Genomic DNA, 23,709 nt, shown 5'->3' on the forward strand with positions numbered 1-23,709 from the left:
AAGGGCTGCAGAACTAATCTGGATGACATGTACAGTACTCTCCTCAAAAATCACCCATCCAAACTCTAGCCAAATACAAGCCTTGTTTTGAGCCTAACTTGTTTGACTGATCTTGTCTTTCCTTTTGATGAGTTATCTCCTGGGAGGTCCTTGGGCCCTGGTGCAAACAGGATACGTGCAAAATGTACAAGGTGTCTTGGTATATGGGATTATTAACTAAAATATTATTGAATATTGGAGGACATCTACCCAAAATAATCAGTTCTTAGGTCTTCTTTCTGGCACTGGTAGAACAGGGTTAGCTGTCCATTGAAGCTACTACTAGATCATGTGTATGAAAAAAATACATCTGGTTACTCTTGTGCTCTAAAATCATCAATGGCTCCCCATTACCCTTAAAATAAAATTTAGACTTGTTAACATGACCTACTGGCTCCTGTTGGCTCCTGCTTGTCACCCCCATCTCCTATCCCTTTCCCTTTTGTTCACCACATCCTAGTCATATGACTTCTTTTCTGTTCCTCAAACACATCAAACTCTCCCTCAACTCAAGGACTTTGCATCTCCTGTGCCTTCTGCCTGGACTGCTCTTCCCATGACTCTTCGTATGACTGACTCCTTTTTCTTCAAATGTGAATTCAGATGTCATCTTCTCAGAGACATTGCCCAGTTACCTGACCTAAATTAGGGACCCCTACACACACTCCCCACCATTTGATAAAATTACTCTTTACCATATCATTATATTAATTTTTTTCATGGACCTTGTCAGAATCTATGATTATCTTATTCATTGGTTTTCTGTCTCCTTTCACTGGAATATAAGCTCCATGAGGACAGGCACCTTGTTTGGTTTTTCACTCCTAAACACTCAGCACCAACCACAGTGCACACAATATCCACCTGATATGTTGATGAGCAAATGTATATAAACAAGTGCTTATTTATCGGTTCTCAACAGCAGAAAGGTGCATACTTTTGGTTCACCCAAAGCTGATGGTATATCATTAAATTATGAGTTGAAAAGCAGGGAGGCCAGCAAACATCTCTTATTTTCCCTCATTTAAAATATTGTAATGATTGTATCATAAGACATTTCCTAGTGATTCTGACTCTGTATGAGCATCAGTAACTGGCAGGAGAGGAGGCAAACTTCACCAAACTCGCACAGCTTCACCCACCACCAATTTCTGGTCCAGGGTAAAGTCTAAGGAAAAGTCAATAAAACTGGCAAACATTTTTCTAACCAACTTTTTTACATGATAGCAAAAACTACATATAAAAGTTCACGGCAAGTGCTCAAAAAATTGTTTGATTTAGTATTTAGTTTGAGTTAGATCTTTTGACCAGCCCAGCAGTGTCCAACAGAAACATAATGTGAGTCACATGCATAATTTTAAATTTCCTAGTAGCAGCAATAAAAAAAAAAAACAGTTGAAATTAATTTTAGTGATACATTTTATTAAACTTAATATTTCCAAAATAGAATCACTTCAATAGGTAATCAATAGTTTTTAAAAAAGATAAAGGAGATCTTTTACATTCTTTTTTTTTCATACTAAGGCTTTGAAGTCTGGTGTAAATATAATTTTATACTTACAGCCTATCTCAACCGGGATGAAAAATTTGAATTGGAAATTACTGCTCTGTATTTAGATTTCAGAAATTTAGGGTTGAAAAAGCAGATTCATGTACCCAAGGAACTCCAAACACACTTAAAATTTCTCCAATAATGGAGTCAAGTAACAGTTTTAAAATTTAACATGGAAATTAATGACTTTAGGCTAAGTAAAAGAAACCAGACACAAAAGGTCACATATTATATGATTCTATTTATATGAAATGTCCAGAATAGGTAAATGCATAGAGACAGAACATAGATTGGTGGTTGCCAGGGGCTGGGGGGGAGGGGAGAGTGAGGACTAATTGCTTAATGGGGCACAGGGTCTTCTTTTGAAGTGATAAAAATGTTTCAGAACTGGATAGAGGTGGTGGCTGCACAACACTATGAATGTACCAAATGCATTTGAATTGTTCATTTTTAAATGTTTAATTTTATATTATGTGAATTTCACCTTGATTAAAAAAATGCAAAGTAATAAAATTTAATTAAAGTTACAACTTCAGTTCCTCCATCACACTAGCCAGAATCCAAGGACTCAACAGCACTAGACTATGACATTGTACAACACGGGACCAAACGACTCTTACGCCAAGGCCAGAGCTTATTAAATCATTTATTTCAGTTTTTACAGGACACAGCTTCCCGGCACTTACCGAAAGCTTTCAAGGTGAAGTGTTCCAGTTTATTTAAGCACCACCTGGCAGCCACTGAAGTGTCACGTTTCTATTTCACGAGAGCGAGCCATGAATCTGATTGCTACTGTTCCACATGACTGGCACGTTCGGGGTGACAGATTGTTCGGTCCATCACACTTTTGCGCATGTTGTGATTCTTTAATAGCCCTTCTGAAGGGCGCCAGGCATCCAGAAGCTTGTGGTCTGTGATAACGGTTTCCAGCAGCCCTCCCCTCCAGGGAGCAGAGGAGGAGTTGAGTCACAGGCGCTGGGCTGGTCGTGACACACATGAAAAGAGCAGTTTAAATGATTAGGGGCGTAAAACCTTAAGAAACCCTGAGGATGATTCATACGACACTGAAGGATCTGATGAGCTCACCTGGTGCATCCCAAATGAATGCAAGCAACTTGCTCTTTTCTTTCACCTCCCCGGAGATAAAGATCCACGACCATTCCTGTTTTCTCATTGCACTGAGTCATACCACTCGGGTATCAAGAAGTGTTCCTCTTAGTCTCTCTTATCAAAAGCTCTCTTATTAGCTTATCTTTTAAACCTCCCAGCTAAGCCGGATATCATTTAGTGATGGCTGGACCATTTACCTGGAGATATCTCCTTAGCATTTTCTCATTTTTGATGCTTCTACATTCCAATATGATTATTCAGTTTGTAGATTGTCTGGACTTTTTCTTCTCTGTCTTTCTTGCTGCCCATTGCTTTTCTTCCCCCCTCCTTTATCACCGATTGGAGAGAAAAATAAATCAAATTTTCACTGGTCAGTTTTTCCTTGGCCAGTCCAGTAGTGGAAATGTATTCAAGTCTACCTTTCTAATACTGAATTGATAGCTATCACCATAAATCTATACCTCTTATTTGTTTATAACACAGACTGTGGGTAGTTTCTTTAAACAGCGGCAACAACAATAAAATATAAACCATGGTGGCACACTCGGTCTCGTTGCTGACAAAAGTGATATCTTTCATGGATGCCTCAGAAGAAATGACAAATATTCCCCAAAGAGTTGCTGTCCTTTATACCTCTTTCAAGGTTAAACTTGGCTGTTTGCAATGTCTTGTTCACAAAATTTTGATTGCAATTAACAGAAGTGTCTTACGGTTAGCATAAACTAAAAAAGAAAAACAGGATAAGAGAGAAGGGGAAGTTAATGAAAAGACGCTGGGGTATTTTGCAGCATCAAAAGAAGAGCTGAACAACTAAAATTTAGAAAAGGAAGAAACCAAGGGTGAGTCTTGAAAATTCAGTAGCAGCTCCTGAACTTTTTCTCCAGAGCACTGCTATCAGCATCACTTTGTTCCAGATCTCCTCCTACTGCGTTCTTTCCTGTTTCCAATTTCAGGTTCCTGGGAGAGAGCCCAGGGTGGGTCAGGTGACCTTTAAGAGACTTGGTGTGAGAAAAAGATGTTTAAGAGGGATGACATTTGATTTGTTCAAATGAGATAATACATGTAAGGCAAACTGTGTTTTCTGGAGATGGCCACAACCATATCTCCCATCCCACGCACTCTTCTGCAACGTGACCTTGTCACTCCCTCATCAAGAGGTATTCTAATCCCTCCCCTTGAATCTGGGGTGTCTTCATGGCTCACTTGTAACCAATGAAAGAAAGTGACAATGACAAAAGTGACAGCGCTCTTTGTGCCCCATTATTAGGGTTGACAGACAAAATGCAGGATACACGGTTAGCTTTGAATTGCAGATAGATGACAAATAATTTCAGATAAACAATGAATATGTCCAAATGGGACATACTTACACTAAAAATTGTTGTTTATCTGAAATTCAAAGTTAACTGGGATTATTATGTGCTAATTCTGACCATTTTATGCAGTACCTCTTTTCCCTTTCTTCCTTTTAGTAATAGGGGTTTCAGCCCAGATAGAGACTGTTTCCATGCCTCCCTTGCATGAGTGGTCATGTGATTAGCTCTTGTCAGGGAGTGGAAGTGAAATGTGCCACTTTAGTGCCTTGCCCATTCAATTCCTCCTTTCCCCCTTCCCACAGGATCCAATGCTGCTGCACTGCTAGAAAGTCAGCTTGGACTGCGTAGATACAGGCAGGACCCACCCCGGTATGACAGAGCAACAACACAGAAGGAATCTGGGTCCCCATTCAGCTTCCTGGAGCAGAGCTGCCTCATGGCCTTGGACCAACTCCTACCTATAGGCAAGAACGTGAGAAAGAAGGAAATGCCTAACTTGATTAAGCCCCTGTATTTTTGGGTCTGTTTGATACAGTAGCTTATTCACGAAATAATAGAGCTGGGATCACTGCACTGGATCTGAAGGGCTTTACAGTTCTTGCCTACAATCTCATCATTTGGAAACCCAGCAAGATCCAGTTTCCATACATTCAGGGAAGCGGAGCTGGAAGCTATTATCTGGACTCCCATGGGGCCTGGCAGCCTTTTGAGATATCTTCCTTCCTCATTTCCATTCATATGCTTGTAGTAATAAGAGACCATCTGTTTCTTGACACCAACTCTCCTAAAAAAATTTCTCCCCTTTGATTCTGCAATTTTTGTTTATATGTGTCCTTTCTGTCTTCCCTGCTAAATGTGGGCTCCATGAGGACCAGGATCATAATCTATCTCTCCAGTGCTATTTCCTCAGCACCTAATGTGGTACCTGACACATAGGAGGTGCTCAATAGAAGATGGATGGATAGATGGATGAAAAACTAGACTGCAGCTTATAGCAAGGAGGCCTTTATGGAATCTCTCCCTCAAGCTCTGAATTCCTTCTGTCTGTGTCACTGTGACATTTGACTAGGCCACATTCCCTTTTTTTTAAGTCTCTAATCGTAGAGGCTTATCTCAACAGGAAGTGTTAAATCGGGGAAGTATGCCTTTGGGACCTTTCTTTTTAGTGTTTTCTATGATCTTACAGCCTTCTTCCTAAGCACCCAGAGGCCTGATATAATGGCCCTTCCCTTTATCATAATCAAAGATTCTTTTCCTTGGTTCCTCTAGAAAACAGAGACTGAGACAAGAATTAAAGTGCTCACACCTTATTTAGGAGGTAAAAGCCTACAGAGGTGAGGATGTGGGGGGAGGGGGAGGGGGGTGAGAAAGGTGATGAGGAAAGATGCAAAACAACATGATGCACTTCCACGGTGGCCACTGACCCCAGTCATCCACGGCAGGAAGCGGGGGCTTGTTTGCTTGGCAGACAGTCTTTCCAGAGGGGCCACAGGAGAAACCACAGCTAAAAGCGGGTCTGCAAAGCGGAGGAAGGAGAGGGGTTGTATCTGCTCAGCTCTCTCCCATCTCCTGCTTCCCAGCCGTCAAGACTCATTGCTTGGGAAACTAACTTCCCTTCACTTCCTGGTTGTGTAACCTGGCACCTTGTAGGCACCCAGGCTGGACAATTCCCATGGCATGGCATTGCATCAAGGCCAGAAGTAGAAAGATGACTCTGTGTGGGTAGGGAGTTGATCAGGAGAGAAAAAGGAAGATGGTAGTCCTTGAAGAGGGGTCTGAATGGGACATCTCTGTGTCTACCAGAGTCCACCTCTTGCTCTGCTTGGACCCCGTCTCCATGTACTCTCCTCCCTGGACCGGCTCCTCCACGGCCCCGTGGTCTCTCCTCCTGAGCGAGAACTCGGAAGAGGGAATTAGTCAGCCGAGCCACAGCCCCTGCTGCTGCAGCTGGTCTTGAGGCTGCAATTGATACTCATCCTCTTCCTCTTCCACTACCCAGTCTGGGTTCACCTCCACCTCAGCTACCACCTCCGCTGGCTGTGCTGCCTTAGCTGGTGATGTGATTTAGACCCTTGTCATTAGAGCTTACCAGGCAGGAGGTTTATTAGAGAAGGTTCTCAGCATCAACACCTGTGGGGCAAGGGAAGGAAGCAAGATTGGGCAGAGAGAGAAGTTGTGACATAGTCACAGTGAGATTCCAGCTGACCCCACAGGGAGCTCTGAAGCTGGGCTCACTCTTCAGAGCCATCCCCAATTGGGGACAAGAGGACTGGCTTTTTCTGCCCCTGTCTTCACTTCTCATTGAATGTGAGCTGCCCTGGAGAAGTGGGTGTGACACTGGGTAAGATGGCTTTCTCCTCCTTCCCCTTCTCCTCCTTCTTCTTTAGAAACCCAAGGGTTTTTTTGTTTGTTTGTTTTGTTTTGGCTGCGTTGGGTCTTCGTTGCTGCCTGCAGGCTTTCTCTAGTTGTGGCAAGTGGGGTCTACTCTTTGTTGCAGTGTGTAGGCTTCTCATTGCGGTGGCTTCTCTTGTTGCGGAGCATGGGTTTTAGGCGCACAGGCTTCAGTAGTTGTGGTACTCAGGCTCAGGAGTTGTAGCTCATGGGCTCTAGAGCACAGGCTCGGTAGTTGTGGTGCACAGGCTTCGTTGCTCCAAGGCATGTGGGATCTTCCCGGACCAGGGATTGAACCTATGTCTCCTGCATCGGCAGGCAGATTCTTAAGCTCTGCACCACCAGGGAAGCCCAAGATGGCTTTCTTCTGCCAATGTTGGCCATTCCCATGAAGGGCTGACAGCTAAGGGCTGACAGCTGAGGGCTGGTAACTGGGGTGTGTTGGCTGCGGCAAGTGTCCTTCAGTCCTGAAGGTGGATGGGGTGGTGCCAACCACAATAGCCCCATCTGTGTCCATGTCCCCACGCGTCTCTCCCTATTACAGTCTCAAACTTGGCATCTTCTCACTGACTCCTCTTTTCAGGATTTGTAATTGTAGTAAAATATATAGGAGAAAACTTACCATCTTAGCCATTTTTTAAGTGTACAGTTCAGTATTGTTAAATGTATTCACAGCATTGTGAACTTTTTCATCTTGCAAGACAAACTCAATAGCTAGCCATTAAACAACTCCTCACTCTTCCTTCTCCCCAGACCCTGGCAACCACCACCCAGCTTTCTGTCTCTAGAAATGTGACCATTTTAGGTACCTTATATAAGTGTCTTTTTGAGACTGGCTTATTTCACTTAGCATAATGTCCTCAAGATTCAACTATGTTGAAGCACATGTCAAAACGTCCTTCCTTGGTAAGGTGGAACAATAATCCATTCTGTGTTTACACCACATTTGGTTGATCCATTCATCCATCAATAGATACTTGGGTTGCTTCCACCTTTTGGCTGCTGTGAATAAAGCTGCTATGGACATAGATATACAGATACCTCTTCAAGACCCTGCTTTAAATTCTTTTGGATACAAAGCCAGATCTAAGATGTTTTTATCCGAGATGTTTTTAATCTCTCTTGGCTTAACTCCTCCTGGATCCAGACAGAGGTAAGGATGAACCATCCACTGTCTGTCTTTCTTCCTTTCTTTCTTTATCCATCCTTCCTTCCTTCCTCTCTCCCTCCCTCTCTCTCTCTCTTTCTCTCTCTCTTTCTTTCTTTTTCTTTCTTTTTCTTTCTTTCCAGCTGCATTGGGGTCTTCGTTACTCTGCATGGAATCTCTTCAGCTGTGGCGAGTGGGGGCTACTCCTCCTTGCGGTGCATGGGCTTCTCATTGTGGTGGCTTCTCTTGTTGCAGAGCACAGGCTCTAGGCACATGGAATTCAGTAGTTGTGGCCTGTGGGCTCAGTAGCTGTGGCTCTCAGGCTCCAGAGCATAGGCTCAGCAGTTGTGGTACACGGACTTTGTTGCTCCGCGGCACGTGGGATCTTCCTGGACCAGGGATGGAACCCGTGTCCCCTGTGTTGGCAGGTGGATTCCTAACCACTGCGCCACCAGGGAAGTCCCCCATTGTCTTCTTAGGGAGACAAATTTTATAAATCAGAACACCTCCAAGGTTTGTTAATCACAAACAGGGGACTTCCCTGGTGGCACAGTGGTTAAGAATCTGCCTGCCAATGCAGGGGACACGGGTTCCATCCCTGCTCTAGGAAGATCCCACATGCCTCACAGCAACTAAGCCTGTGCACCACAACTACTGAGCCTGCACTCTAGAGCCAGTGAGCCACAGCTGTTGAACCCACATGCTACAGCTACTGAAGCCCATGTGCCTAGAGCCTGTGCTCCGCAACTAGAGAAGCCACCTCAATGGGAAGCCCGTGCACCACAATGAAGAACAGCCCCCGCTCTCCACAACTAGAGAAAGCCCGCCCGCAGCAATGAAGACCCAAGGCAGCCAATAAATTAATTAATTTAAAAAAATCACAAACAGGACTTTGAGAAACAGTCTCTATGATGAAAGAAAATAAGGTTAGAGGCAGGCAGGGGGCCAGCTCATTACCATGCTGAAGTTGATGAGGATGTCTTTGTGATGATGGGGGAAGGCAGGGGCTGACAAGGGAGCCTCCGGTAGATACTGGGAGGGGAGGTGGGGTGGAGTTTAAAAAAATTTTGCCAAGAATCTAATACTATATCATTTTGTTGGCCTGGTTGTTTTAGGCTAACAATACCTGAGATTTCAAACAGCAAGAAAGACAAATGCATTTTTTAATGAATTTTTTAAAACAACTTGGATTTCTTATCTAAGACCTATAAATTCGGATGAACACATACACTCAGAGTTTATTTCCTCTGTTTTCATTAAAGTTAAATTCAATCTGCGTGACTCAAGCCAAAAGTTAAAAGCAGCATCAGATGTCTTTTGTGCTTTTCTTCACCCCAGGTAGCCAGCTGAAATAAGTGATAAAAGTAAACTTAAAAACCAGAACTCATTTTCTTAAGGAAATTCTCAACTCTGCAACTCACCCACACAGGGCTATGTGCAGGTCGATAATTGATACTGAATATATTAATGGCAAATCATATGCACGCTTCCTAAAATAAGCACAACTGTACCACCGTGGTTGGGAAGGAGGCTTAAAAAATAAATAACGGAAAGTACTCCCTACCACAAAAGACTCATTTTTAATCATTTGAAATAATAGCAGTTGACTATGCTAGACACTCCCAAGAGTGTGCTGTGAAAAGACCAATCAACCCTAAAAGTTACATTGTTATGGTGCAATAACACCATAGGATAACTAAAGTTGGTAAGTGTATCCTCTTGGGACATCCCCATCTTTGTGAAAGCAGTTGTATGTGATACTGTATATGTTCTCAGTATTGTACAATGAATCTGTACCTTATATAACTTCCGTGGTCATTTCAAGGAGAAAAAGAAATTGGCCAAAAAAATAAATAACAAAACAAAAAAATCCAACACATCTCTGACTTTTCTCCGTAGTTCTTCCTTTAATTGGCTGAAACATGGACAAATCTAAAACCCCCTTTCCCTTATTCCCTTTAGCAAGATGAGATTATAATTTTCAAAAGAAGCTTCACTAGTAAACACAGGAAGTACCAAAAGCAAGAAAAGAAAAAAGCCAAGTTGAAAAATATAGGTTTCTGATTTTCTGAGTCTATAAAAACTTGCTAGCTTACTGAGACAGCTGGCTCTGATCTGACACCCTGATCAAACAGTTTCCTCAAATAATTTTTCACTCTTTCTCCTCTGGCCTCTTCTCCTCTCTCCTATATTTGTACCCACCCCAGAGAGAGTCTTACCCAAAACTTCAAGGGAAAAGTGAAAGCAAGGTAAATGAGGTTAGTGGCCCAAACCTGTGTGAACAATGGACTTTCCACTCTTCTCTAGGTGACTTTGACATAGAAAGCCTCCCCATCTCTAAGTAATGGTCATGAATTCATTTCTTAGAGTAACAGTTTGTGGTAATACCTAACGTGGAATGTCTATTACACAAGAATCTAATGAGCTTCCTTAACCCACCTTAAGTCCTGGAGGCTTAATCTTAGCTTTAAAGTCAAATTCCATTTGTGTGAAGAGTAATTTTTATCATGGAAGTTGCAGCTGTCTTTGATCTAAAATTGTATCCTTCACGTTTCACTGTCAAAACTTCCCACAGCTGAAACAAACCATCCTGATCTACCTGCAGACATCTCAAAGGCTAGTTACCATAATAATCTAAGTGTTAAAGTAAGGGCAAGAACTTTCTGGAAGTGTTGTCACTATGTGTTGATATATATGACCAATATAGTGGGTGAACATAGGTCAACACACACTAACGTCTGCTTTTATGGTTAATTATAATAGAGTAATAAGGCAGAAGAGACTAATGAAAAGCTCATTTGTGTATCATTTATTCCTATTTAGATGTTCACCATGGACACATCCAAGCCATCCTAGCCCACCTCCCCAGTTTTTTAAGGCAGTCCAGAGTCTGTAAACTCAGTAAGTGTTCCCAGAGTCAGGCAACCAGCATTTTCTGAAAGTTTTCTTTGATATGTAATTAAAATTCTCAGTGCAATTAGTGAGCGATTGATCACCACTGTGATGGTTAGTTGTATGTGTCAACTTGACTGGGCTAAGAGATGCCCAGATAGCTGGTGAAATATTATTTCTGGGTGTGTCGTGAGTGTGTTTCTGGAAGAGACTAGCCTTTGAATCAGTAGACTGATAAAGAAGTTTGTCCTCACCAATACAAGCAGGCATCATCCAATTCCCTGAGGGCTAGAACAGAATAAAAAGGCAGAGCAAGGCTTTGATTTTTTCTACTTGAACTGGGACATTGACCTTCTCCTTTTTTCTTTTTTTTTTTGTTTTTTTTTGTTTTTTTTGGCTGTGCCGCTCAGCATATAGAACCCCAACCAGGCACGGAACCAATGCCCCCTGCAGTGCAAGCGCAGAGTCTTAACCACTGGACCACAAGGGAAGTCCTAGTTCTCAGGCTTTTAGACTTGGAATGAGACATACCAGCAGCCCTCCCAATTCTCGGGCCTTAGGACTTGGACTGAATCACAGCACCAGCTTTCCTGGTTCGCCAGCTTGCAGACAGCAGATCGCGGGACTTCTCAAGTCTCCATACTCATGTGAGCCAATTCCTATAATAAATCTTCATATCCCTGGTTAAATAATTCTGTTCATTCACATTTTCTTTCTAAATTCTATTTGACCATATTTTGTGATTTTCTGAACCATCCTCTCGTTTTGGCATCGGATACTGACTTACAATCAGAAAGCAGCAATGTGAATGGTGGCTCGTCCACCTCTTTGCTTCAGGTCCCCTGGACCAAGCCTCGTTTGCTCCCAAAGAAACAATGTCTCTCCTAGGCTCAGACGAGCTTCATTTCATGTTACTCTTCTGCACCTGCCCCCGAACTACCTATATTTACTATTCAGCAGCTCACCCATACCCGGAAACCCCTAATATAGCCCAAGAATTTCCCTAGTTTTGCCCCAAATCCTGAAAATTACATAAAACCCCCTGAATTCACACAAGAGCAAAAGTTATCTTTCTGTAATGGCCCAGAATCCTTTAAAGGGACAGTAGAGAAAACACCAGACCTTAGAGGTATCACCCAAATGGGCCTCATATGACCCAAAGGTTTTTTCCCTATTGGCCAATCTCCGCCAATTAAATTCTACAATTTGAGGGCATTCCTTTGGATGTGGGCAATAAATTTGCAGGAAGGTTGCAACTTACACATGTATAATCCATTGTCATTATCAGTCATGATGTCATTGGCATCAATCAATTTCTCACATTGGCTGCAGTGATGACCCCGCCAGTCTTTAGGAATTTGTAAGCTGGGTTATAGGAAGGTGAGAGCTTGGGTTACTGCCTGTGGGGATGCTGGTTTTGTGTTGCCAGAGTACAAAATCCTGTGGGCGTGGGGTGCCTGGAAGCAGAGGGAGGGGTACCAAAAGAAGAGGTAAGAATAGACAATCCAGGTAAATCCCTCACAACTTTTTGCTTGTGGTTTGAGAATAAGAGTTATGCAAATTCCAACAGAAAAGAAGCAGATGTACTCTGTGGGGTCAGACTTTGTCTATCAAGAATGTTCACAAGGTAATAATGCCTTGGAGAGTTTCCCATCGATAACAAGATTCAACACTCATATAGTGTTTATTATGTACGAGGCACTGTTCTTAAGGCTTTACATGAATTTATTTAATCATTACAACTCCATAAGGTAAGTACTGTTTGTTTCTTGTTTGTTTTTATCTTATTTCTAGTAAGCACTGTTTTTAAACTCCACTTTCACATAAGAAAACAGGTTCAGAGACATCATGGCCTGGCCCTGGTCTATGGTCTAAAAGGCTTAGAAATCTGATTTTGCCAGCACAGCAAGAGCAGGTCTATATTTTAGAATTGGACTCACATTAATCAATATTACTAAGACCGGTGTTCAAAGCCGGGATGCCAAATTATTAATTTATCATGAGAAGGGTAAACTCTCAAAGACCACAATGGTGAGGTTTGCATAACTAAAAGTACTTTCCCTTTATAGGCAGAGAAATCATATTGCAATCAGAACACAGCTTAAGGGGCACATAATTAGAACAAAGAGAATTAGATAAATGAGCTAAAAGTTTAGTTTTTTTAGACACGCTCTGCCCTTCTTGCCAATGAATCTGTAATACTAGAAGCCCGTGGCTGAGCCATTTGAATAGGACTCGATACTTACCTCTGAGATGCTCCTTTTTCTACACTTTCAAATAGACCAACTTCTCTTCTGATGGACAGAATCTTTTGAAATTGTGTTGCACCCCTAAATTCAAGACTTGTTTTGTCTTAGGAGGGACTGTATCTCTCTATTCTGATATACTGTATATTTATTTTACAGATCTCTTTGGTACCACTAAGTCTTATTTATAAACTTCACAGTCATGATACAAGGCAATTCCTTAGCAATGTTTGTCGAAAGAAGGAGAGTGAAGGGATGAATGTGTATCTCAATGAAAGTACATCTCAGTGGCAGATGACTTGAAAATAGCTCTCCCATCACTGTGGAAAACAGTATGGCAGTTCCTCAAAAAATTAAAAATAGGATTACCATATGATCTGGTGATTCCACTTCTGAGTATTTACTCAAAAGAATTGAAAGCAAGGACTTGACATATTTGTACACTCATATTGCATTATTCACAATAGTCAAAAGGTGGAAGCCACCCAAGCGTCTATCAGGTGATGAATGGATAAACAAAATGTGGTGTATACATGCAATGGAATATTATTTGGTCTTAAAAAGGAAGGAAATTCTGACACATGCTATAACATGGATGAACCTTGAGGACATTAAGTGAAAGAAGCCACTCACAGAAGGGCAGATACTGTGTGGTTCCACTTAGTCAAATTTATAAAGACAGAAGGTACAACAGTGGTTGCCAGGGGCTGAGGAGAGAAGGGAACGGGAAGTTAGTTTTTAATGGCTATGGAGTTTCAGTTTTGCAAGAAGAAAAGAGTACTATGGTTGGATGGTGGTGAGAGTTGCACAACTATATGATGTACTTAATGTCTCTGAACTGTACACTTAAAAATGGTTAAAATGGTAAATTTTATGTTATATGTTTATGTTTTTCACAACTGAAAAAAAACAGCTCTTCCATGCTGACCCAAGGCTTTTTGGGGCTTTTTTGTTTTTATTTATTTAGTTAGTTAGTTGGCTGTGTTCAGTCTTCGTTGCTGCACACAGGCTTTCTCTAGTTGCGTCAAGCGGGGGCTACTCTTCATTGTGGTGCACGGGCTTCTCATTGTGGTGGCCTCTCGTTGCAGAGCACGGGCTCTAGGCGCGTGGGCTTCAATAGTTGCAGCACATGGGCTCAATAGTTGTGGCTCACAGGCTTAGCTGCTCTGTGGCATGTGGTATCTTCCTGGGGCAGGGATCGAACCTGTGTCCCCTGCATTCCAATCCCCTGCAGGCGGATTCTTACCCACTGCGCCACCTAGGTGGTCCCAAGGCTTATGTTTTTAAACCTGAATTCTCTCTCCACAAAACCAATATATCAGCTCCTATATTTGTCCCCATGCAGTGCAATGGTTTATCCTGTTAAATCTCATTCTGTTTGAGACTCCCTATTATATGGTATCACTATGTATCAGCTATACCATAGTGTTGTGCAACACACAACACAACATTTCGAAGTAAAACCATAAACAATATTGTCACTACTTGTCAATTAAAAGGATAGACTTTCAATCAAGAAAATAAATACGTTATTCGTGGTTGATAAACAAAGCAATTTGATATTGGGTTAACATCAGCTTTGACAATCTTATACTTGTTTTTTAAGAGCTGCAAGAAACAAATGTACCAGCTGAATGCAGCTGAACAAAATCATTGTAGGATTAACACTTTTCTGACCCACTTACTAAGAAAAGCTGAATCACTCAGTTGAGACCCCAGGGAAATGCAGATTTATACCTTTGACTTATTGCTTGGTTTTTCTTCAATTAAATTAAATTCTGTAACCAGTTTTTGAGTCCTTGCCATCTTCTTTTCTTTTAATTGGGCGATTTCATATGCCTTCTTGAATATAAACCTATGCAAAATCTTGATTTTTGTAAATGCAAATGTACAATAAAACATGCATACAGCTTTTTTCTATGCAATTATTTTCTAAATCCATCAGGGGGGACTGCTTCTCTCCCTAATCTTTTCCTTTATTAGATTGGGAGTAGATGGGTGGAGTGGGCTGTTGGGAAGAGAAGTGCAATGCTCTTTGCTAGCATATGGGAATTGGGGAAGGTAGGGAAAATGGTCCTTCCATCTATAGCCACGCTGGGCCAGTAAAAGAGAGGAGCTTCCATTCCCACAGGCATGGAGCCATGACTAGCTGTTTCCTGTCGCCAGGCCTTGACTAATGTTTTTCAACCGCAGAGAACAACCTTTCTTCTCCTGTCAAGTACTCTAGCCCTTCTCTCCCATCCAGTGTAGCTTCCTTTAAGAAAGTTTCTTCCAGATGAGGAAACTCTTTTCATTTTCAAGCCCAATGATACGATTCCTGACCAATAGCTCATCATCAACTCACTGTTAGAATTGCTATGTTTATGCTGATTAAATGCTTGTCTTATTTCCCTGTACAGGCCAGATGTCCTTGGCAACAGCCAAATAGAAGGGCCTGATTGTGTGATTCTCTCTCTTTTTTCTGGCTTTCTTGTTTCTGGCAATAGCACCATCATTCTGTTGCCCAGGTTGGTAACCTCAGAGGCATCGCTGCATCCTCCTTTTTCCTCATTCCCACTCCCTAATCTGCAGTCAGTCTCTGAATCCTAACAATTCTTTCTTTTCAGCCTCCCTGACATCTTTTCTCCATCTCCATTATCCCTTTCATCCAGACTCTTCCAGCTGCATCATAACTGGCCTCCCTGATTCCCAGCTCCCACCATGAGCTCATCCTTAACCCCAGTGTCAGATGAATCTTCCTGGATTACTGCTTTATTCAGGTCACTTCATGATTTTAAAATCTCCAATGGCCCCCGGTTGTCTTCAGCTCAGCATTCAAGTCTACATAGGTGGGAAGACCACAGGTTTTATAAGCAATCAGATCTCCGTTCTAATACCAACTCTGTCCTTTACTAGTTGCAGGATTTGGGGCAAGACCCTGACCCTCTCAGAACCTGTTTCCACTTCTATAAAATGGAGGTAATAATACCCAACTGGAAAGCTTATTGTAAGGTTTAAGCAAGATAATGTCAGCCAGTTCTTAGGCAGTCAATAAATGGCATCTTTCCTTCTGCGAGCCAATGCCAACCTATCTTTACCTTTCCAACTTTATTCTCCCTCCTTGGCTATTCTCTAAGCACAACTTCCTGCCCCTGGTGTCTTTGGAGAAACTGTTCTCTATACTTGCCGTGCCTTCCATCTCTGTCCATGGAATCCCCTATGTTCTTTAAGGGCCACAGTCATGAAGTGTTCCTTGATCAATTTTATCAAATACTGTCAGTGGCATGCCAAGGGGAGAGGTGAGAGTGTGTTGCCACTGACATTGTTTAGAACTGCCAACTTACAGTGATAATAAAAAGCATTCAGACTTTTAGGCCACTGTATCTAATAATATCTCCCTTCTCTGAATTCCAAAAAAAACAAAGCATCATTTATAAGGTATTTAATATACTATTTAATATAATTCAATCCTGGTTATAATCACAGTTTTTTCTGTTCATGTATTAGTTATTAAACTGTAAACTTTTTGAGGGCAAGTATCATAACACATATCTTTGTTTCCCCTACATAACATCCAACACCACAATTTCTGTGCAATACATTTTTAGTAAATGAAGAGATTAATACCAACCATACAGACCAAGTTAATATGTAACACATCTGGCATTCTGAGGTCAAGTTTGTATGTTTGCTTTTTACATCTTGAGTGAGAACTCATTATGTGCTAAGCAATGTGCTAAGTGCTTTATATACATCATTCATTATTAAAATGATTCAGTTTCCTACTATATCCTAAGCACTAGGCCTTAAGAACACATTGGTGAACAAAGTTATTTACTTACACAAGGCCTGGTAGTCAGAGAGATTAACTAATTTACCCAGGGTTATTCAGCTAGTAACTGGAGGAGCCTCAACTTGAAACTGGCTTCCCCTGGAAACCATGTTCTTAACCGCTATATTATATTCCCTCCGTTGTGAATTACAGACAAGCCATAGGAGACTGGTGATTGCCCAGTTTGACCACACTCTCTTACACAAGCCGTGATATCTATCTTTTCAAGGATAGGGAAGAATTTGTTTTCATAAATCTTAAAGGGCTCATATAATGTTAATTCTAAATCCATACCAACTTCTGATAAATACCTACTGGCCAACTGCTTTGATAACTGTACAATCCATTGGATTTCTTTATTACTTGGGAATTTAAAAAATTAATTTACTCATAAAAATTTAATCACCAATAAAAGATTATTTCTTCCAGTCCCTGTCAAGTATAATAATATTACCAATATTAACTGGTGCATTATTCCAACTCTTCTCAGAATACTTAATATGCCCACATATACACCCCAGATGCAAACATAACTACATTCTGCAGAACATGCAAGTAAACCTTAACCCTTCAGAAAATGATGATTCCTCTTACCACAGAAAGGCACCAAGAAGCCCATATAGGCTTTTTACCAAGAGCAAGAAGGGTAGTAGTAGCTATGATAACACAAACTAGGAAAAATAGATTAAAGGCATTTTACCTATCCTCCAGCAAAAGTTTCAGGTATCCTGGCAACTGGATGATATACTACTTCTACAATCAGTGTACTCTGAAATTGACAAAGAACTATAAAGGAAAAAATGAGGGGAAATTCACTTAAGAAACAGTGTTACTATGAGCAATATCAATGAGTATAAATAACTTGCCTGCCAACAGATTAAATCAGAGTGTGATGCAGAAAGAACAAGGCATAACAAATGTTTGGCAAATTCTTGGAATGAAATGAAACTAGGAAATGTCTAAAAATAGTGTCAGATGACTGATATATGTACAAAACACATCAGTAGTGTGTTTAGGGCCAAGATCATTGGAAAAAAAAGCAGGAAAAATGTGAACACGGAATATTAAATCACAAATCTTTCCAGATTTGGGCACTGAAAGAACCAAAAATAGCCAACTCTTGAGCATAAAGGAGTTGTTTTCTGATGAGTTTGAGCAGCGGAGACCGCCAAATCACTGGAAGAGGGAAGAGGAAGGAGGGAGCAAGTTATCAACGTTGGGAGCCATTCAGCCCAAAACAGAAGGGTTTTGTGGTGGTTGTTGTTTATTTACTTGTTTGCCTGAATGGTATGGTTCTATTAAGGGCTGGTTTGCAGATGGGAATTCCTAAGAGCAGCCAAAGGCACCCTTGGGCTCACATCACAGCCTCCCTTGCATATAACCCATTTACATATTTCTCAGGCAACAAATCCCATTGTCAAACTGTGGAAGCCTATTGTTTTCTTTCTTTCTCTTTCTTTTTCTCTCTTTCTTCCTTCCTGTCTGTCTTCCTTCCTTCCTTCCTTCCTTCCTTTCCTTCTTTCTTTCTTTCTTTCTTTCTTTCTTTCTTTCTTTCTTTCTTTCTTTCTTTCTTTCTTTCTTTCTTTCTTTCTTTTTCTTCCTTCCTTCCTTCCGTCTGTCTTTCTGTCCTTCCTTCCTTCCTCTCTCTCTTTCTGTCTTTCTTGGCTGCACCGCATGGCATGTGGGATCTTAGTTCCTATACCAGGGATGGAACCCATGCCCCCTGCAGTGGAAGTGCAGAGTCTTCACCAGTGGACTGCCAGGGAAGTTCCAGAAGCCTGTTGTTTTACATCAGCGCTTTGCAACTTTGGCATTACTGGCATTTAGGGACAGATAATTCTTGTTGTGGGAGGCTGTGCTATGCATTGCAGAGTGTTTAGCAGCACCTCTGACCTCTGCCCACTAGATGCCAATAGCAACCCCCATTCCCAGCTAGGAAAACCAAAAATGTCTCCAGATATTGCCCAATGTCCCCAGGGGGCGAAATCACCCCAAGTTGAGAACCAGTGGTTTAGGGGATGAAGAGATGATCATCCAGCCTAACCTTGTACCATATAGATGAGGAAACCAAGGCCCAAACATACTGAATGCCTTGTTCAAATGTACACAGCTGGTTAACAGCTGATCTAATCCAGGAACCCCGGGTTGTCACTCTCAGTAATAACTACACCATATGCCAACTGTAGTCATTTGCATACTACCATCATGTATTTGCTATATCCAATGCCACTTATTATTTATTATTTTTATTTGAGTTGACTCCTTTTTTAACTTAACAAATTTATTTTAAAAGGAAACAGGCAGAGACTTCCCTGGCGGTCCAGTGGTTAAGACTCCGTGCTTCCACTGCAGGGGGCACGAGTTTGATCCCTGGTAGGGAAAATAAAATCTCGCATGCCATGTGTTGTGGAAAAAAAAGAAAAGAAAAGAAAGAAAGAGATATATAAAGGAAAAGAAGTCAGACACAAAACATATGAAAGATCATGGTGTTAGAAGGAGAAATTTGAGCTGTTACTTTATGTATTTACTAATTTATCAAGCACCCACACTGTGCCTGCTGTGTGCCAGGCACCATTTTCAGTGCTGTACATACATGAAATTTTTTTTTTTAGGCCGAGCCCTGCAGCACACCAGGATCTTAGTTCCCCGACCAGGGTCATTCCCATGCCCCCTGCATTGGGAGCACAGAGTCTTAACCACTGGACTGCCAGAGAAGTCCCCATACATGAAATCTTTTTATCTTAATATCAACCTAAGGGAAAAGGGGGAAGGAGAGGGTGTGGTGGGGTTGAGGCCCAGGAGAGCACCCTATGAGGGTGAAGGGATAGATGTGAGGGGGCTGCCAAGGTGAGAACCTAGAGATGGGAGGGGCTGGGAAAGAGGTCCCAGCAGGGTGAGCTGGGGCACTGTGATGGGTAGCAGAGAAGGCACACTCCTACACCAGGCAGGGCAGGGTATCTGCTAAAAACTGAAGCTACTGAGCATTAGTCACTGAAGTTAATGTTTTTCCCTTAAAAACCAAGTTGAGAATCACTGGAGGTACACACACCACATTTTGCAAAATGTTGAGTCAGTTCATCACCAAAGAACATAAGCTTTTGGGTAACATTTTAAAATTTTTTGAGAGTTTTATGTTCCCACGGCTAGTTCATAAATAAAATATAAAACTTTAAAACACACACAGAGACACACACACACACTTATAATTGCTGAATGAAAATACCAAGTGTAGAACTGTTTTATCACATGTTTTGCCAGCTCCTCATGTTTCTTCCACACTTGACTTTTCAAAAACAAGTTTTCTAGAAAATATTTTGTCTTTTACACTTTCCAGTTTTCACAGATCAAGAAGCTAATAAAAATAAATAACTTGAGGAAATCTGAGGAGTGTTATCATGTTTGGAAATATCAGGATTTCTAAGAAAGAAAATTTCATGCTTTTCCCTTAGTGATGTGACAGCATTTATGTGGAAATCCATCCATGATATGTTAAGATGGGTCATACCTAAGGTCACCAAAATATCCAGGTACCCAAAGCAACACTGATGCAAATGTATTTGAAAGGAATATAAAAATGATAAGAATATGAGGCTTAGTGACTAAGAGCAAGTACTTTAGAGTTAGACAGCATCATAGTATCATGTCCTAGTATATATGCTGGTGTTATATACCAGCATTATAGGGTTATTATGAGGATTAAATGAGATGTCATACAAAAGATTTAAGGAATGAAATGCTAAATGTATTTTAACCACTACTCTTCTAGAATGAAGCAGAATAACTCTGAGGGTTTTCATATCTTTGCTTTGATGAGTTTTGAATCCTGGCACTAATTTCCATGTGGGGAAGTACTTGTTCACGCTTCTTAGCTTAAGCTTGACCTGTGTTTTGGGGTTTTTTTAAACAATTTTATTTATCTATCTATCTGTCTGTCTATCTATCTATCTATCTTGGCTTTGTTGGGTCTTCATTGCTGCACATGGGCTTTCTCTAGTTGCAGTGAGCGGGGGCTACGCTCTTCGTTGCGGTGCACAGGCTTCTCATTGCGGTGGCTTCCCTTGTTGAGGAGCACAGGCTCTAGGCATGCAGGCTTCAGTGGTTGTGGCACACAGGCTTAGTTGCTCCATGGCATGTGGGATCTTCTGGACCAGGGATCGAACCCATGTCCCCTGCATTGGCAGGCAGATTCTTAACCACTGCGCCACCAGAAAAGTCCCTGACCATTAAGTCCTTGAATGGCTTACATCAGCAATTTTCAAAGTGTGGTTCATCAACTCCTGAGGTTCCAAACACCCCTGCAGAGGGTCAGCGATGTAAGCACTATGATTTCAATGACAGTAATTCTAACTTTATTAATAACAGTAAAACTAACTTTGTAACATCATATTTTATTTCATAATTTTGTAGTAGTACACATAATACTAATTGTCTAATACTATTTTTGTTTTTCACTGCGTTGACATTGGTATTGGTGGTACAAAAAGAATAGTGTAGATAACATGACTGATACCTTAGCATGATTCATGGCAGTGGTACCAAAGTGCACTGGTAGACATGTTATTCTCACTACTATGTGCACACAAGAAGAAGAAAAAAAAGCTAGTTTCATTTGAGAATGTGCCTGATGAAGCAGTACTTTTCTTAAACCCAATCCTTGAGTACATATCTTTTCATATTCCATGTGATGAAACAAGAAGTACCCATAAAGCACTTCTGCTGCATACCTAAGTATGAGGGTGAGTCAAAAATTACTCGCACTCTGGCTGTAGAATTTATTTTAATTAACTTAGATAAGACAAATACATCATTTTTCGACATAAACTCCTTGCTTTTCAGTACAATTTGTCCATCTGTCAACAAACTTCTATATTCTCTCATTTAAAAATGTTTTAGGCTGAGCTGCAAGCCATGAATGCACTGCTGTCTTCACTTCTTCATCAGAAATGACTCTGTTCTCATAGGGCTGCTTTCAGGCGACCAAACAGGTGAAAATCCGATAGAGCAAGATCAGAACTATAGGGAGAATGCTTTAACACCTCAAAACAAAGTTTTTGCAGAGTGTTGACAGTGTGGGCAGAAGTATGTGGACACGCACACCCTCAGACCACAAAAAACGAATCAACACACGCTGCTCTTCTTTCGTGCAAGTCACAAGTGGGGCATCCATTTTTGCTCACACTGCAGTTACAAATGAACTGATGTAACATGTTCACACCTGCACAGCAGTGACTGGGGAGACAGTAGCCTTGAACAGAAAGTGCTGATAAGACAGTGCAGCCAACAGCAGTTTTAATATAACCAGAGTGCAGATAATTTTAGACTCACCCTCATATGTTGTCTTGATATAAAGCCTTTGTTCCACCGTTTGAGTTAGGAGTTGAACCAGCCACATTTCTCATGGAACAAGGTTTCTGCTTGAATGAATAAGACTATAGTATTCAGATTTGGGTATTTGGCAGATATTTTCTCAAAAATGAATGTAGCAAGACTGTCACTTCAAGGAAAACAATAGATGCTTTGGTTACCAATGATAAAGTTGGAGCTTTTCAGTGGAAATAAGAATTTTGGAAAACTCATATCCACCTCAGTGAGCTTGATAGCTTGCCAATACTTACAGACTTTTCTGATGAGATCAGTGGTAATATTAATGAATGGGATTGTTAAATATATAGTAGAATGACATGTAACAATATTTGGAAGATCTGCATAACTCAGTGAACCAGTATTTTCCAAATGACTCATACATACTGTTAAAGACTCAATCACAAAAAAAAAAAAGAAAAAGAAAAAGAATCAATCACACATGGGTAAAAGAACCATTCAAGCAGAAGAAAGATCAATGGATTTCCTTGATATGGTTTTAGATTCCACATCGCAACTAACCTTTAAGAAACTATCACTTGAACTACCTAGGTGGCACAGTGGTTAAGAATCCACCTGCCAGTGCAGGGGACATGGGTTCGATCCCTGCCCCAGGAAGATACCACATGCCACGGAGCAACTAAGCCCAGGCACCACAACTATTGAGCCCATGTGCCACAACTACTGAAGCCCACGTGCCTAGAGCCTATGTTCCTCAACAAGAGAGGCCACCACAATGAGGAGCCCATGCACCACAATGAAGAGTAGCCCCCACTCACCGCAACTAGAGAAAGCCAGTGTGTAGCAATGAAGACCCAACACAGCCAATAAAAATAAGTAAATAAATAAATAAATAAATTTATTAAAAAAAAGGAAGCTATCACTTGGACTTCCTAGGTGGCGCAGTGGTTAAGAATCAGCCTGCCAATGAAAGGGACATGGGTTCAATCTCTGCTCCAGGAAGATCCCATATGTTATGGAGCAACTAAGCCTGTGTGCCACAACTACTGAGCCCAAGCCACAACTATTGAGCCCATGTGCCACAACTACTGAAGCCCGCATGCCTAAAGCCTATGCTCCTCAACAAGAGAAGCCACCACAACGAGGAGCCGGTGCACAACAATGAAGAGTAGGCCCCTGCTCACCGCAACTGGAGAAAGCCCGTGTGCAGCAACAAAGATCCAACACAGCCAATAAATAAATTAATTTATTACTTATTTATATATAAAAAAGAAAAAGAAACTATTACTTGAGTTTTGGTATATTATCAAAGAAAAATACCTTCAGCAATCAGAAAAGGCTGTTAAAATATTCCTCCTTTTCCCGATCAAATCTTTGTGAGACCAGATTTTCTTCATATATTTCAACCAAAATGAAACATCACTACATTGAAAGGAGAGGCAGATATAGAAATCCATTTTCTGCTGTTAACCCAAACATTAAAGGGATTTGGAAAAGTAAAAAATAATTTCATTCCTTTGCTCGTTTTTTTTTGATTTGGGAATATATAGTTATTTTTCATTGAATATATTGTGTTAATATGTAATAGGCTTATTATAAGCATTTAAAATAAATGTTTAATTTTTTTCAGTTTTAATTTTTAATACAGTAAATATCTAAACTTATATAAACTAAATGTTTTTGAGATCTTTGATTTTTAAGAGTGTAAAGAGATTCTGGGACCAAAAAGTGTAAGAACCACTATTCTTAATAGTTCTTCAGAGCTGGGCTAGTCTCCTTTGACTATTCACAGGAAGATAATACTTAGGGCATACATGTAGTAGAAAATGATCACTTCCTAGTCAGGTTTGGCAGGGGAACATTGTGAAGAAGGATCATCAGAA

General features: G+C 41.0%; 1 protein-coding gene across 1 annotated transcript in view; it reads right to left on the bottom strand.

The window, feature by feature from the left end:
* Positions 1–2,541: 2,541 nt before the first annotated feature.
* ACAD10 (acyl-CoA dehydrogenase family member 10) overlaps positions 2,542–23,709 on the bottom strand; it is a 106,928-nt gene continuing 85,760 nt past the window's right edge. The window contains exon 22 of the transcript XR_009054986.1: positions 2,542–2,571. The gene's annotated coding sequence lies outside the window, so the exon portion shown is untranslated. The remainder of the gene's footprint in view (positions 2,572–23,709) is intronic.

This window comes from Hippopotamus amphibius, chromosome 8 (assembly GCF_030028045.1).
Source record: "Hippopotamus amphibius kiboko isolate mHipAmp2 chromosome 8, mHipAmp2.hap2, whole genome shotgun sequence".
NCBI lineage: Eukaryota > Metazoa > Chordata > Mammalia > Artiodactyla > Hippopotamidae > Hippopotamus > Hippopotamus amphibius.